Source organism: Pogona vitticeps, chromosome 4 (genome assembly GCF_051106095.1).
Source record: "Pogona vitticeps strain Pit_001003342236 chromosome 4, PviZW2.1, whole genome shotgun sequence".
NCBI lineage: Eukaryota > Metazoa > Chordata > Lepidosauria > Squamata > Agamidae > Pogona > Pogona vitticeps.
The window spans coordinates 86930152-86946881 of NC_135786.1; the positions used below are offsets into that span (position 1 = coordinate 86930152).

The 16730-nt window shown below is 45.4% G+C and overlaps 1 protein-coding gene and 1 non-coding gene across 2 annotated transcripts in view; both read left to right on the forward strand.

The window, feature by feature from the left end:
• The window catches only part of PRKACB (protein kinase cAMP-activated catalytic subunit beta), a 103573-nt gene that overhangs the window by 27862 nt on the left and 58981 nt on the right, over positions 1–16730 (forward strand). The window lies entirely within an intron of this gene.
• On the forward strand, positions 14100–14263 carry LOC140707084 (U1 spliceosomal RNA). Its single transcript, XR_012087081.2, has one exon. It is a non-coding gene; the product is annotated as a U1 spliceosomal RNA (small nuclear RNA).

The following is a 16730-nucleotide window of genomic DNA, read 5'->3' on the forward strand; positions in this document are numbered from 1 at the left end:
ATTCTGCTTTCCGAAGATGAAGAGACTCAGCCTCCATCCAGTCCAAAGCAGCATTGCCAGCTAAGAGTGTGAGAGAAGTGAAAGCAGAGACAAGCACAGGCACACAGTTTGAAGAGTCCTAATTGCAGACCAAGGCAAATGGGGCAAGAGGAAGCACAATGATTCTTCCTCTAAAATTTCAGTTAACAGTTGATTGCAATAAATGTTTGCCCCCTTGCTTGATAGTTTATCTGTATTTTGTTCCTGCTCTCCTTCTGCTTCATGATTGGGAAGATTTCTTGGCTGTGACCTCGGATTACAACTCATCTTGCTACTGGATCTTCCCTTGGACTTTCCTGAACCTCGACACTTGCAGGCTTCATGCACTTTACAAGAGGGTTTTACTGTGGACAAATTATGTCTTTCTGGTTATGTCCTGTAAGGCTATTATTTGTTTTAAGCTACATAAAAATATATTGGGACGTGGTGGCGCTGCGGGCTAAACCACAGAAGCCTGTGCTGCAGGGTCAGAAGACCAAGCAGTCATAAGATCGAATCCATGCGACAGAGTGAGTGCCCGTCGCTTGTCCCAGCTCCTGCCAACCTAGCGGTTCGAAAGCATGCAAATGCAAGTACATAAATAGGGACCACCTCGGTGGGAAGGTAACAGCGTTCCATGTCTAAGTCGCACTGGCCATGTGACCATGGAAAGATTGTCTTCGGACAAAACGCTGGCTCTATGGCTTGGAAACAGGGATGAGCACTGCCCCCTAGAGTCGAAGACGACTGGACAAAAATAGTCAAGGGAAACCTTTACCTTTACCTTACATAAAAATATAGTTTAAAAATTAACATTTAAGTTGTGCAGCAAGACATAGTAGTACATGTGACAACCCCAGACCTACTGGAGTATGCCACACTCTAATTATGCTGCCACCAACCATTCCCTATAAGAAGTCACACAGACAGGGATGGATTTTACTAAACAAAAGAACAAGGTTTATTTAAACAACAAACAGGGTGAATAAAAAGATCAAGTAAATAAGATACTGTAACGTGGCTTAGTCTCAATCATACATGCAACAGTTTGGTTCACACAGAACACTTTAAAGTAAAGCACAGACCCTGAACCTATCAGTTCTGGCTACCTATAAAGAAACCTGAACCTATCAGGTATGTACTAACTGACACACAGTTGTACTCAGTCTGACACACAGACTCCAACTCCAACTCTCCACACAAGCTCCAAGTATATATACAGTACAGCTCCTCCCCCTGATGTCCCGCCTTCCACTCCCCATAGGATGGAACTTTCCCTCCAAACCCATGACAGACAGGTACCATCAGTGCTGTATGTAACACCTCCCCTCTTTATAAGTTGTTTTGCAGGGGAAAAGCTAAAGTGCTTTTCTCCAAAAAAACAACCAGGATCAAAACACACAAAAACAGTTATGCAATAACATACAATCCCATAACCCATACTTACTCCAGGTTAAACACATCACTTATGCATTTAAACATATTAACATTTACACTACATTAAATTACCTTTATTAATACAAACCAAGCCTGTTCAATATACAGGTACATTTAACTTTTGGTCACCAAAATATACATAGTCCATGTTTCTTCGCCGTCTTCACTCTTCGGGTCTTCTTGACAAGGCGTCAGCAACACAGTTCATTGACCCTCTGACCACCTTCACTTCGAAGTCAAAATCTTGCAGGTTTAAAGCCCACCTCATAAGTTTACTATTATGGGTTTTCATTGTCTTTAACCACTGCAGTGGTGAGTGGTCAGTGCACAGAACAAAATGTCTTCCCCAGATGTAAGGTTTGGCCTTCTGAATCGCGTATACTATGGCCAGGCACTCCTTTTCCACGGTTGCCAAATGTCTCTCACCTTTCTGTAGTTTCCTACTCAGGTAGGACACTGGATGCTGGTCACCATTTTCATCCTCCTGGCAAAGAACTGCTCCTACCCCGCTGTTAGACGCATCGGTGTAGATGATGAACTCCCGGTCGAAGTCGGGAGCACGCAGCACTGGATAATTGATGAGCGCCTCCTTCAACCTTCGGAACGCCTCCTCACAGTCGCTGGTCCACGGGATGCGGTCATCAGTCTTCTTCCGCGTCAGATCGGTCAGCGGAGTCGCCATCTCGCTAAACCTCGGGATGAACTTTCTGTAGTAGCCCACCAACCCAAGAAATGATTTGACTTTTTTCTTGGTGTTGGGTCTGGGCCAATCACGAACGGCTTCTATTTTGGCCTCTAGGGGTTTTATCACTCCTCCCCCTACTATGTGACCCAAGTATTTTATTTTTGGGCTACCCAGCTGCAGTTTGTTCTCTTTGCCGGGCCTAGGCCAAAGCACTTCCTCCCCTGGGTTAAAGTGCCTCTCCCTGGCTTTCTGGTCATACCAGGTTTTCTGTCTAACCTTCTGAGCTTGCAGGTTCTCTGCTGCTAGCTCTAGGTTTCTCTTTAGGTCATTCATTAAAGAGTCTATATATGTCACAACGTCTTGTGGGTCATCCTGGGTGATCTGTTCCCAATTTTGTTTGATTAAATCTAGTGGACCTTTCACCCTTCTCCCAAACAAAAGTTCAAACGGACTGAACCCGGTACTGGCTTGTGGCACTGATCGATAAGCAAACAAAAGGGATTGCAGCTTCTGGTCCCAATTGTTTGGATTCTCTGCCAAGTAAGCCCTAATCATGCGCATCAGAGTCCCATTGAACTTCTCCGTTAACCCATTACTTTCGGGGTGATAGGCAGTGGTTTCCTTGTGTTTAATTCCACAGATTTGCCATAACCGTTTCATGAGCTTTGATGTAAACGATGTGCCCAAATCTGTGATTATTTCTGAGGCAAATCCCATCCTGGACATATACCCCACCAAGGCATCTGCCACTGTGTTAGTTTCAATGTTAGTCAAGGGTATGGCTTCGGGGTACCTCGTGGCATGGTCCACAATGGTGAGAATGAACCGGTTCCCCCTCTTTGTGGCCTTGGGCAAAGGTCCCACAATATCCACTCCTATACATTTGAACGGGGTGTCAATCACAGGCAAAGGGCACAACTTCACTTTGGTCCTGTCACGGTTATTCCCCTGCCTCTGACACACATCACATTGTTTACAGAACTCCTTGATCTGCTTCCCTATTTCAGGCCAGTAAAAATTCTGTGTGATTCTCTGCTGTGTCTTGTTCACCCCTAAGTGCGCAGCAAACATGTCAGAGTGCCCCCTTTGTAAGATCATGGGGCGATACTTTTCAGGTACCACTAGCTGACTTCTGATCCCATCTCCCCCTCTTGAGATATTCATCAGGGTCTCTCTATATAAAATTCCCTTTTTCTCGCGAAATCTCGCTGGGGTTTCAGGTGTTAGCTGGGTGTCTGTCACCTGTTCAAAACACTTTCGGAGAGTGGCGTCTGCCTTTTGCTCTTGGCCAAATTTGCTGTCTGTGGTTAAGGTTTCTACCACAGCTTCGGAACTCCCCTCATCTGCTTCAGCCTCGGGCTCTACAGTACCCCCCTGAACTGTCCCCGTGGTAGCTTGTGAGCGTGTAATCACTAGCACCCGTTTCACATGTTCAGCCAGGTCATTTCCCACGAGCACGGCTGCTGGCAGAGTCGATGAAATCGCTAGCCGCCAAACTCCCCTCCAGCCTTGAAAGCTCACAGGTACCTCAGCTACTGGCAGTGAGATCACCTGCCCCTCAATCCCTGCCACCTTCAAGCTCTCATTCGGGATTATATACTCCCCAGGAATCATGTCTGGATGGCACAGGGTCACCTGGGAACAAGTATCCCTTAGCCCCCTATACTGATGGTCAAGTATTCCTACGTCCACCCCTGCGGTCTCAAACAACTGCGAATCTGTCCTCACTAGTAAGCAGCGCTTGACCTCCACAAGAGGACCATTTTCCCCAGCCTGATCAGCAGATGTAACTGTTCCAGATTGAGTAGCCATGGCAACAGGCTCCCTCAGTGGCAAGGAGCTTTGCTCTTTCTGGACACAGAACACAGCTTTTGGCTTGGTTCCACTCAAATCATGAGGCAAATTTCCCTTTAGCTGCTTTAATTTCTCACACTCTGAGATTAGATGGCCCTTTCCTTGACAGAAATAACATATTCTGCTGTATTTTGAGTCTTTCTCATCTGGTTTTGGTTTTCCCTCCAAAATCTGAGGTCTTGGTGGTTTCATGTCTGAGGGCTTCCCTTCAACATGGGCCCCTCCCCCTTGCTGGTTTTTCCCTGGTCCCTGAGAGTACTTGCTGTAGGTTTCTTTGGGTTTACCTACAGATTTCCCCTCAGCACCTAAGGGCTTTCTTATTTGGTAAATAAAATCTGCGATCTCTGCCGCCTCTGTCACAGATTTCGGTTTCCTCTCCCTCACCTGGAACTTCAGTTCCCCATGCAGGACTGAATAAAACTGTTCCAGCGCTATCAGGTCTTTGAGCTGCTGGAAGGTCTCTGTCCCCTCCTGAGACAGCCATTTCTCTAGCAACCTCACCAGTTGGGCCCCACTTGGGTAAAAGTCTGCTCTGGTTTCTTTGTGAGTGACCTGAATCTTTGCCTCAGCTGTTCCGCATTTATCCCATGTCTGGCAAACACCAGTTTTTTAAACTCAGCGAAATCTTTCAACAGTTCCACTGGCATCTCTGCATAGACTTCTGCCAGGCTGCCACTGATTAAAGATCGCATAATGGTCATCTTCTCAGTTTCCCTTACTGAGAAGTCCACAAACGCTCTTTCCACGAGGGAAAAGAACACCTCAGGGCAATCTCCCTTGTGGTACACAGGGAATTTCTTCAGGTCAGTTTTAGACAGGCTGCCTTCCCCATTCCCTGGGTTCCCCTCATTATTATTGTTATTACTATTTCTACTCATTATCTCCAGCTTCTTCAGCTCAAACGCCATTTTCTCTCTCTCCAATTCCATTTCAAATTGTCTCTGTTTCTCCCTTTCCTCCATTCTTTCTCTCTCTAATCTTTCCTCCATTTCCCTCACCCTCAGTTCATGCTGTTGGGCTAGGAGCATTTTTCTGAGTTCTGGGTTCTGTTCTCCCGTGCTCTGAGCCAAATTCCTCCTCAGAACCTTGGTCTACCTGTGGGTCTCTTACTTCCCCCATTTCTGCCATTTGGCTTCGAGTCAAGGGCATAATCCCCCCCCCCAGAACAGGCTGCCTTCAAAAGTCAAGCCTCAAAATAAAGCGACGACTTTTTTCCCTTTTGCCTCAGGAACAGCCTTCTATAGATTGCTGCTGTTCCTTCAGCACTAACTTGCAACTGTTGCCAGGCGGAATCCACCCCCTCTGCTAGGCCTCTCAGCAGACAGGCTAGATCACTGTTACTTCACACAGCTTTGCCTCAGCCTTTTCCCGCCAAAACGGGTTGCCTCAGAGCTCCCTAATCTAGTCCCCAATCTGAGTGTGCACGTTCTTCCACTAGCCTACCTCCCCGTGAGGTAAGCCTAGAAGATTACCTACGCGCTCTCAGATTTTCCCTGACTAGACCCCCCTTGCTCTGGGCACACTTGCCAAGGCTTTGCTGGACCACTGGACAACTGGACCAGTCGTATCCCACACGCTGGACACCAATCAATGTGACAACCCCAGACCTACTGGAGTATGCCACACTCTAATTATGCTGCCACCAACCATTCCCTATAAGAAGTCACACAGACAGGGATGGATTTTACTAAACAAAAGAACAAGGTTTATTTAAACAACAAACAGGGTGAATAAAAAGATCAAGTAAATAAGATACTGTAACGTGGCTTAGTCTCAATCATACATGCAACAGTTTGGTTCACACAGAACACTTTAAAGTAAAGCACAGACCCTGAACCTATCAGTTCTGGCTACCTATAAAGAAACCTGAACCTATCAGGTATGTACTAACTGACACACAGTTGTACTCAGTCTGACACACAGACTCCAACTCCAACTCTCCACACAAGCTCCAAGTATATATACAGTACAGCTCCTCCCCCTGATGTCCCGCCTTCCACTCCCCATAGGATGGAACTTTCCCTCCAAACCCATGACAGACAGGTACCATCAGTGCTGTATGTAACAGTACATACTGGTTCTAGTAACCATAACATAATGACCCATGAGAGGTTTCCGTGTTATCTTGTCCCTAGAAATGAACGCTAAAGACTGCTCTTCTTTTCTTTTTGACAACCTTTTTATTATACCTATTATCAGTGATGCAGCAGCTCTACCTCCCAATCCTACAGCTTTGTGAAAGCTTGAAATATCTTTATGTGCTTTTTAGCCAAATGTATAATGTAAAGTGGCGGTTAAGGGGTGAAAATTAAACTTTTGTAATGTGGGTAGAGCTAGCTTTGGTGGAACTCTTCTGATTGTGAAATGTGTTTCCCAAAAGAAAGTACACCAGCACTATATGAGGATGCTGGGGTGGCCCATACAGTGCAGATTTATGAATTACACTTTGGAGTATGCAGTACCTGTCTCTTTCAAGCCAGGCTCAAATATCAATTTCATATCTTTTATGAGTGGGTGTGATCTTTTTAGAAATCCAGCTAGAATTGCTTAGAGGAAGTTGGTCCGTCTTGTATAGTAAGCCTAGAGTGTCATGATGCTTCCCAGCAGGATTTAAAAAAAAATTCTTACTTTAGATTTGTATGGCAGATTCTACACACACATTAACATTTGAAAAAATTCACAAAAGAACCTTTTAGTATGAAGAAGAAAGTTATGGGTGAAGCTATGTACCAGAGAACAAAGAAATACAGGCCACAGCTCAATCTCCTTTATTCAGCCACATTGGTGTACTTTATCACAAGAGATGACCCCCAGGCCTTAATTTTATAAAGATACTCTTTTCTTAAAAAAAAAAAATCTGATGACTTAGGATCAGTTGGACTGGACTTGGCTGCATTCTTCTTGCACTTTAACTTCCACCCAAGTAAATGTTACACCATAATCTGATTATTCATCCTATATAAGGGCAGAACTGACTGTGTATTAGCTGAAATGAAATATAGCAGCTTTTTTATTGTCTACATCTGAAAACAACAATGGCAGTGCAGTCCTACTCACACTTAGATAATCTTAATAGTCCAGTTTTTATGAGTTTTTGGTTTTTAGAGAAAGAAAGAATGGTGTTCATGTGTTTGCTTTGGGCAGAAGATGGGGAAATGAATAATGAAGTGGTATCCCTATGTTTTGAGGGGGGAAAGTAATCTGTGATCTTACTTTTTTCCTCTTGAAATATAGCTCTAATCACAACTTCTTACTTTAAATTGAGAAAGGTTTCTCCCCCCTTTTCTTAACTCTTAAATTTGTTCATGGAGGTGACATATAGCTTCTCTTTACAGAACACAAAGAGATAAGAGCAGCTTTAAATTGGATAGTTTCATTAACCTGCTTAAAAGGATTTTTTTGTGGGACAGAATAACATCAGAGCTGTGGTCAATTTCCTGTTGGGAGAAACCGGTTGTGTTGTAGCCAACATGTACATAAGTGTTCAAATTGTGATCAGACCAATTTTAGAAAAGGAAGGACTTTTTTTCCAGTTTGAGGAACAATGATAAATATAGTGTGTGAATTTAAGTAGTAGGAAGAACAATTATATATGCAGCAAAGGCATTTGATAGAGACTTTTTTTTCTCCCTCGTGTTTGAACGGTTTAGTTTAGAGAGATGATTCCTAGCTAGGTTGAGAGCGATATGATGAACATATTCCAAAGCTAGGTTAATAATTCATGGACAATGTTAAGATAAATTGGTGTTGGAGGGGTAGCAAATGAGGGGCATCCATCTTATTTTGTATTTTTATTGAACCACTGGCCATTAAAATTATAGGCAACAATAATATAAGTGGGTTTAAATTTCATATTATGATACTGCGTTCATAGTAGCATTCCGGCTAGCTACAGTACTGCAGGACAAATAAAGGAGTTAAGTGTTTAGATAAATATAGCAAAATATCTTGGTACCAAGTTAACATAATTGCAGATTACAGTATACATATTAATTTAAACAGAGAAAATTACTGATCAAACTAAAAATGAACAGAGACCTAAATCAAAATGTGTCCTGCTGGTGCAAAAGAAATCACTTTCTCTCCTGTATTTTCTACAAGCCGAAGAATTGTCTCACAGTTAGCTTCATGAGGTTTCTTTTATGTCCAGGCCTGGCTTTTGAGGTGGTGGATGATATTCATAGCGAGTAGCAGCAGGAAAGGGAGGTGTTCCGAACTCTTGCATTTTACTTTTCCAAAAACAAGCCAAGATACCAGAAAACTGAGTTTCAGAAAGGCAGCTATAAAGAAACCAGAAAAGATCCTCCAGTATATGTCACTAGAGACCAAGGTGAACATCTTCTATAATATAGTCTTCCAGATTGCCATGTATGAATGTGGAAGCTGGCGTTTTAAAAAGTTGACAGAAAAAAATAATAATAACTCATTTGCAATGTAATGTTGGAGGGGAGCTTTACAGATATTGTGGACTAGCAGAAAGACAAATAACATGGTTCTAGATAAAAGTGGACACATCAGGAAAAGACAAGACTCACTGGGGAAAAACATAACGTTTAGGATAGGGTTGAAGGTGACAGGAAAAGAGGAACAGCAAGTAGATGGATTAACTTAGTAAAGGAATTTTAGCTTAGGAGTACTTTTAAAAACTCTTTTAAAAAAATAAAATTGTAGAATTTGAAGGTTGTAAATACCCTATTAAATGGAACGTGCTTCAGCAGAATAGAAATAGAGTCTTAAAATTAGCACACCTCCTACAAGTAATGACTCTGCTTATACAAGTAATGTCTAGAGTATTACTTGCACATTATGCTGGTATAAGTATAGTTTCGTAAATTGCACTGGTGAACTGCTAATTAACAAGTCACTGTATCCCTCATTTCACACCAACTCACATGATTGGCATATGACAAGGGATACAAGCTCTGATCTGTTATCTAGCTGGTATTTATGCCATTGCACTTGGTGTGATTAAAAATATCCCCTCCTTTTGTTATATTGCACAAAGTTGTGTGCCATTGTCTCTGAAATTTGTTGCTTGGTATTTTGAGATAAAATGTACTGATAGGATAATGTATTTAAGTATTAAAGCTACTTTGGAAGTTTGAGGTAAATTTTAAAGAAATACAAAACAAAGAATTGGTTTATTAATATCCTTTGTATAGAATATGTTTTTAAAAGTTGACAAGCAATCAATATTTGGAAATGGTATTAGAACTTAGTTTTATAGATTTAATATCAGATGGAATGTATTTCAGCAGAATAGAAAAAGGATCTAAAATTAGAAAGTCATATATCCCCATGACTTTTCTTTAAGTAGTTCTTTTTGGAAAAGAAAAAATGTATGATGGAATTTGAAATGATAGGTTATGAATTTAAATTTAAGACATTAAAAAGAACTACATTGTTGATATGCCCACAAAGCTTTTAGCCTGTATTTTTTTAAAATTAATCTACAGGGGATTGGTAAGTGAGGACGGAGACACTTAATCACCCCTGCTTTTGTGTGCTTGGAATACAGGTACCAACTTCCTTTAATAACCCACTCATACTATGTGTAAAGGAGGTTCAGGATGCTTTATAGCTCCAGTCTGAAACATCCACCACTCACACATAGTTCCTTGCTGCATGAAGGCTTCAAGGAAGAGTTTAAATACCACACTGTAGGAAGAACGAGCTAAGTTCACATAAACTTTTAATAGACCATTTTATAGTAGCTGCGAGACAAACTATAGTTTAAAATGGAAGAATAAATCACAGCATGGTATTCTAATTGTGAATATGACATAGCACTGCAGAAAAAATTAAGCATCAAATTGCATATAGCTAAAGGGATGAAACATTGGATACTTTTGCAACAGATTGACATCTTTATTGTTTATATAAATGGTAGCATAATAAGGGACTCTCCAAAGCATACAGGATTTATTGTTCTTTACTTGGAATGTGACTATAATTTTCCTAGGAAAGCCTCATTGTAAAACATTCGATATGACTTTGCTGCAGGGGTTTTGGAAAGGGGAATGGGAGGGAAGAACGATATAGAAATATATGAAGTTAACATGTTATTATTGTTAAAAGTACCTGTGGCGACTGCCCATGTCACTCATGTCACTCATATTCATGAGCTGATTTACATGAACCTATGAGAGGGCTGGAGAGGCGGAGTCAGCAGTTACATGAGGCTTGGCTGGAGAAGCAGGAGTCTGATAAGGCTGGTTAGGGCAAGTGTTGTCAACCCCCGATCTGCGGCCCAGTGCCAGTCCGTGAGCTTCCTGGAACTGGGCCGCAGACATGGATCTCCGCGCCCCCAGTGGGCATGCTGTGCTTGCGGAGGGGTGTGTTCTGCTCGCACCTCACTCCCATGCCCCCTTCTCAGCTGGCTCGCTCACTCGTTCCCCCCGTCCGCTTTCCCTTCCGTGCTCTCAGGGCAATCAGAAGGAAGCGGAGTGAGCCACCTCGGAGAGAAGCCATGGGCTCTGCAGGCGGGCAACTGGGGGTGACGGCTGTCCGTGAGCGACAGCCTCGGAGCCCCATCCCTCCTAAGGCTGCAAAGACTCTCCCAAACTCACTTGCTCTGGCTCCGCAGCTTCAGCAAAGCAGGGACACGCGTGATAACGGTCGCCCCGGCACACAAAGCGCATGTGCGCCCAGTGATTCCCAGCCAGAGGGGCGGCTGGGTGTGGGGTGCTGTATGGTGCACGGCGGACGGGGCTCAGACTCCAGGAGGCGAGCCTAGAGCCTCTATCTCACACCGGAGGAGCCATGGTGGGGAAGGAGCCTGCGCCGGCTTGCGCCATCTTGCCCGGCCAGCGGCATTGCCAGCTTTGGTGCACTCTGGGCTGTGGCTGGGCTGGCGTGCCTCCAATCCCTGGAGTGCCAGCACCACCACCGCCTCCATGCCCCCCTCCAACACAGGTGCATGCGCACCCACATACCCACCCACCCACACCGCCAGGCACACTGGCCAGCCGGCAGCAAAACACCCCCTTTCCCCTCCCTCGCTCTCCCTCCCCTCCCAGGAGGCCCCAGCAAAGGGGGCCGAACAAAATGCGAGCCCAACATTGGGTTTGCCAGCCGGGCTTTCTGACTCTTAGTCCTCCATCGGGAAGGGGGGCTTTTGAACCCAGGACAGGCGGACGGTTTGGGGGGCAGCCTTCCACTTAATCCTCACAGCCTGAGCAGGGCTTGGCTTGACCTTCCTCACTCACCTCGGGCGGGAGGCAGTGTCACACTGGCTGAAGCTTGCCCAAGCCCCGCAAGAGCCATTCTGGTCACCTTGGCGGGGCGAAGCTGGTGGGTCCGCCCGGGGCGGCAGCGGGGGGGATGACAAATAAGTCGAGCAGGGAGACAGGCGGCCACGTGAAGCCACCCCACTGCCCGCCCGGCTTTTCTGCACTTGCTTCTTTGGCTGTCACTGCCGAGTTTTGCCTTTTACACTTATACATGTGAGTGTGACACGCCCACCCACAAGCATGGGGTGCTCCCACCCCCCAGCCAGTCCACTCACGGAGCCCGCACCCCCCAAATGGTCCGCAGTCGCAAAAAGGTTGGGGACTACTGGGTTAGGGAGATAGGTAGAGAGGTAATGAGATTGTAAGCTGAGAAAACGATGTACTGAGGGAACTGATGATGAAATGTACACTGTGTACACTGAATACTTTAAAGACATGCATGGAGAGAACTCGACAGTATCATTCTTAGTTTTTTTAAAAGGGGAAAACATGACCAATCACCAGCAGAATCAGAATTTTTAGACATGGTCAGCCATGTTGCATCTGTCTCCTCCTCCTCTCTCCCCCTTCATCACCTTTACTTCACCCTTTTCCTTTCCTCCCGTATTCCTGCATATGATATGCCTGCAGATATCATATCAGAAACATGGTTTGATAGGCATTATGTTTGAACTGGGTCCATGTGATTTGTGTGTGTGTGTGAGTGAGAGGGGGGGTCCACATTGATTAATTATATGATGGAAAAGTTCATTTCAAAAGATATGGAGAAGAAATGTGTGGAACTCTCCCTTTACACTGAACATACCCCACATTTGGTCTGATTACCCCAATATTTGAAGCACTCCGGGGGAGTGGTGGGTTCAGTAAGGCACAGGAAATATTGCAGAAACTCCAGTACAGTGGTGCCCCGCATAGCGACGTTAATCCGTTCCGGATTAATCGTCGCTATCAGGAAACATTGCTATACGGATGGAAAAACCCCATAGGAACGCCTTAAATTTCGTTTAAGGCATTCCTATGGGGCCCAAACTCACGGTTCAGCGAAGATCCTCCATAGCGCCGCCATGTTCGCCTCCTCAGTAAGCGGGGGCAACGCGAAAATGGTTGCGGCGGCCATTTTGGAACTGCCGATCAGCTGTGTGAAAATGGGGCCTTTGGGAGGACCAAAGCCCCCATTTTCACACAGCCGAAGCGCCCGCGGCGAAAATGCCGCAAAAAAACCACACACAAACCACAAACATAACCCCCCAGTCCAAACCCACCCTCCAAAACCCACGCAGACATTTTTTTTAAAAAGGACTTACCGGTCCGAAGCCTCCCGGCCCTCTGCTGGCTCCGCGCATCTGGGGGCGAGCGGCCAGGGGCCCAGCCTGCTCTAGCCTCCCGGCCCTCTGCTGGTTCCGCGCGGCCGGGGGCGAGCGGCCAGGGGCCCGGCCTGCTCTAGCCTCCCGGCCCTCCGCTGGTTCCGCGCGGCCGGGGGCAAGTGGCCAGGGCTCCGGCCTGCTCTAGCCGCCCGGTGCTCCGCTGCCTTTGGAGCTTTCAAAGGGCTTCCTCCAATGTCGGGGAAAGCCCTTTGAAACCTCTGAAGGCACCGATCGTGGCGGCGAGGACCCCCAGGGAGGTCTCCCATGGTGGCGTGCAAGCCCTGGGAGACCTCCCTGGGGGTCCCCACTGCCGTGATGGGCGGCTTCGGAGCTCTCTGAAGCCAAAAAGACAGTGAGAAAATGCGGGAAGTTCGAACTTCCCGCACTTTCTCCCTGCCTTTTTGGCTTCGGAAGCAAGCCGGCGGCCAGGGAGGAATCGTCTCCCTCCTTGCAAGCAACGCTGGGTCCTCCTCACACCGGCTGACCTCAGCCCAGCGCGAGGAGGACCCAACGTTGCTTGCAAGGAGGGAGACGATTCCTCCCTGCCTGGCTGGCTTGCTTTTCCAAAGGAGAAGCAAGCCGGTGGCCAGGGAGGAATCGTCTCCCTCCTTGCAAGCAACGCTGGGTCCTCCTCATGCCGGCTGACCTCAGCCCAGCGTGAGGAGGACCCAACGTTGCTTGCAGGGAGGGAGACAATTCCTCCCTGGCCGGCCCTCCCCCGTGGCTGCTCTGAAGCGCCGGCCAGCATTTTCGGGGTGGGCGCGTTGGAGCAGCCGCGGGAGAGCCCTCTCCTGCGGCCGCTCCGACGTGCCTGCCGGAAAATGCCGGCCAGCCGGCACTTCAGAGCGGCCACGAGAGAGACCTTGCCCGCGGCCGCTCCGATGCGACCGCCCCAAAATGCCGGCCGGCGCTTCAGAGCAACCGCAGGGGAGACCGCGGCCACTCCGATGCGCCCGCCCCGAAAATGCCGGCCGGCCGGCCCTTCAGAACAACTGCAGGGGAGACCGCGGCCGCTCTGACGCGCCCGCCCCAAAAATGCCGGCTGGCCGGCGACGCACCCACCGGGGGCCTATGGGGAAACATCACAATGCGGTTGCTTTTGCGATCGCAAAAAAACAATCGCTATGCTGATTCGTCATTAAAAGGGGCCCTCGTTATGCGAGGCTCCACTGTAATCTCCAGTCTAGTCTCCATTATACAGACAAATGTACAGTGGTAACTCGCAAGACAATTACCCCACAAAACGATGAATCCACATTACAACGACTGTAGTCACAGGTATTAGCATATGCTTATACCTTATGCTAATACATGTGCACTAGAGGATTGTGGGAGGAACACCTAGCTGATGGGGGTCCCGCAGGGCACCCCAAAACACTGAGGAGCTCTCGTGGCCTCTGGCAGGACTTGCGCTGTGCAGCCCTGTACTGAGCAGGAAGTGCAGACAGGGTCACCATGCCTTGGGGGGACAGGGCACAGAAGGGGGTAGGAAGTGCAAGGGCCACTCCAACTTATACCTTGCAGGGGAAATACCATGGTCATAAAAGTGGTTTTTCCAGAGGAAGGCTCATCCATTGCACTTTGGGTGTGCCGATTCCTATGATTTCACCAAATGTGGGGAACTCAACTGCATAATTTGTGTTAATGGGGAATTGCATTTGTGATTTCCCTGGTCTTTCTAGAATCCTTTTCATCTCTTTTTTCCTCATCAGGACCTATTGCAAAAGCAGCAAATCCTGGTGATGTCTTGTATTTCTTTCTCCCCAGTGGTAAAGGATCAGGGCAAAAGGAGTCACCATTATCAGGAGCCAGGGGGCTGCTTTGACTCCTTTCACCCTCTTTCTTTGCTGCTGGAGAAAGAGGGGGAAGGCCATCTGACACCCACTACATTTCCAAAGGCAGTGCAGGCAAGGGGATTGTTTTTCTCCAATATGGTAGATTTCAATGCATTTGTATGAGAAACTGTGTTTTGTACGACAATGAGTAGACTATGTCTAGATGGGCGGCGTATAAATGCAATAAATAAATAAATAAATAAATAAATAAATAAATAAATAAATGTTTTCTATGGACAATTTTTGCAAGATAGTGATTTTCCCCCCATTGGAACGCATTAAATAGATTTCAATGCATTCCAATGGGGAATCGCGTTTCACGATGTTTTCCACAGCGATTTCTGCGGAACGAATTAAAATTGTCTTGTGAGGCACCACTGTATTTGTATATGAATATCCCCATCTCTGCTCTTTACCTAGAAAACTGAAAAAGTGTCGCCATAAGTCAGAAATGACTTGAGGGCATACAATTATTATATATTCAGTAACCATGCCTGTGTGCGGGGGGGGGGGAGAGATCTGTCTCCACAGCCTGGTCCTGCAAAGCCTAGCAAACCGGCACCGGGCCACGGACCGGGCATTGGGGACCCCTGCTCTGAATCATAGTTGAGCATACAGAAGATCTAAAACAGTAATCAATTTTTGATTTGTCACCAGAATTAAGCAAAGGGGAATGTTATGATGTTTATAATGCTCGTTTTGTTGGAAGCTAATATAGAGGGCATTCTGTCTGTACTGTCTATTAAATATTAAATATTCTTTGGCTGAAGTTGTCAAGTTGTATCTGTTATTTTGTGGGACAATATAAGGGCAGAAGAACAAAACTGGTTCTAGATTTAAACATTACGGTGAAGTGTAGTATTTGTGCTATGAAAATAAGCTGATCACAAGGAGGTGACAATTTCCATTTTCAGTTTTAAGATAGCAAGTATTCTGTGGCATTCAAACTTTTGAAGTTTTGATTTGAAAGCAAGCGAAGATGTGAAATCATAGCTTGACCGTGGCTATTATTATGTTGTTGTTACATGCTTTCAAGTCTGACCTATAGTGACCCTATGAATGAGTGACCTCCAGAATGAGCTGCCCTTAACAGCCATGTTCAGCTCTTGTAAACCCAAGGCTATGATTTCCATGGAGTCAATTTGTCTTCTATTTGATCATCTTCTTTTCTTGCTGCCTCCAGTTTTCCCCACGATCTTTGCACTTCACAGTGAGTCTTGGCTTCTCATGATGTGCCCATAGTATGACAGCTTCAGTTTCATCACTTTTGCTTTCAGAGAAAGTTCAGGCTTGATTTGATCTAGGACCCAATTGTTCATCTTTCTGGTAATCCAGGATATCTACAAGGCTCTCTTCCAGCACCTTATTTTGAACGAATTAGGTTTTTTCCCTGTCAGTTTTCTTCACTGTACTACTTTTATACCCATACATGGTGATCAGAAATACAATTGTGTGGATAATCTTGCCCTTGGTCTCTAGTGATATGTCCTTACATTTGATAATTTTTTCTGATTTCTTCATTGCTGCCCTTCTGGTCTCAGTCTTCTTTTGATTTCTTACCTGGAGTCTCCATTTGGATTGATGATCAAACCAAGGTATGCAAAATATTTAACAATTTCAATTTTTTTCCAGTGTCAATAAAGTTGTTTAGTTCTTCTGTAGTTTTGGTCTTCTTAATAATATTCAGTTGCAGCCTTCTTTATTCTTTTTTCTTTCACTTTACCAAAAATTGTTTTAAGTCGTGCTGCTCTCTGCCAATGAGGTGGTATCATCTACATATCTTAAATTGCTGGTTTTCTTTCTCCAGTTTTTACTCCTTCTTCATCAAAATCTAGTTCAGCTTTCAGTATTATATATTCTTTCAGTATGGTACATTCTGCATACAGATTGAACAGACAGGAAGTAAAATATACGCCTGTCTAACGTCTTTGCCTATAGGAAACCATTCTGTTTCTCAGTTTTCTGTCCTGAGAGTAGCTTCTTGTTGACAATACACACTGCATATCAGGACAATCAAGTGCTGAGCCATCCTGATTCCTTTCACGACAATCCATAACTTCTCATGACTCACACAGCCGAAGGCTTTGCTAAAGTCTATAAAGCATAAACTGATAATCTGAAAATACTTCAGTGTACTTTGGTAATCGAGATATTTACATTATGATCTTGAGTGCCTCTTCCTTTTCAGAATCCAACTTGAATGCCAGGCAGTTCTCATTTTGCACAGGGTAAAAATTTTTGTTGCAATACCTTGAGCATCATTTTGCTTTTGAATGGGAAATTATTTTTATTTATTTATTTAAAA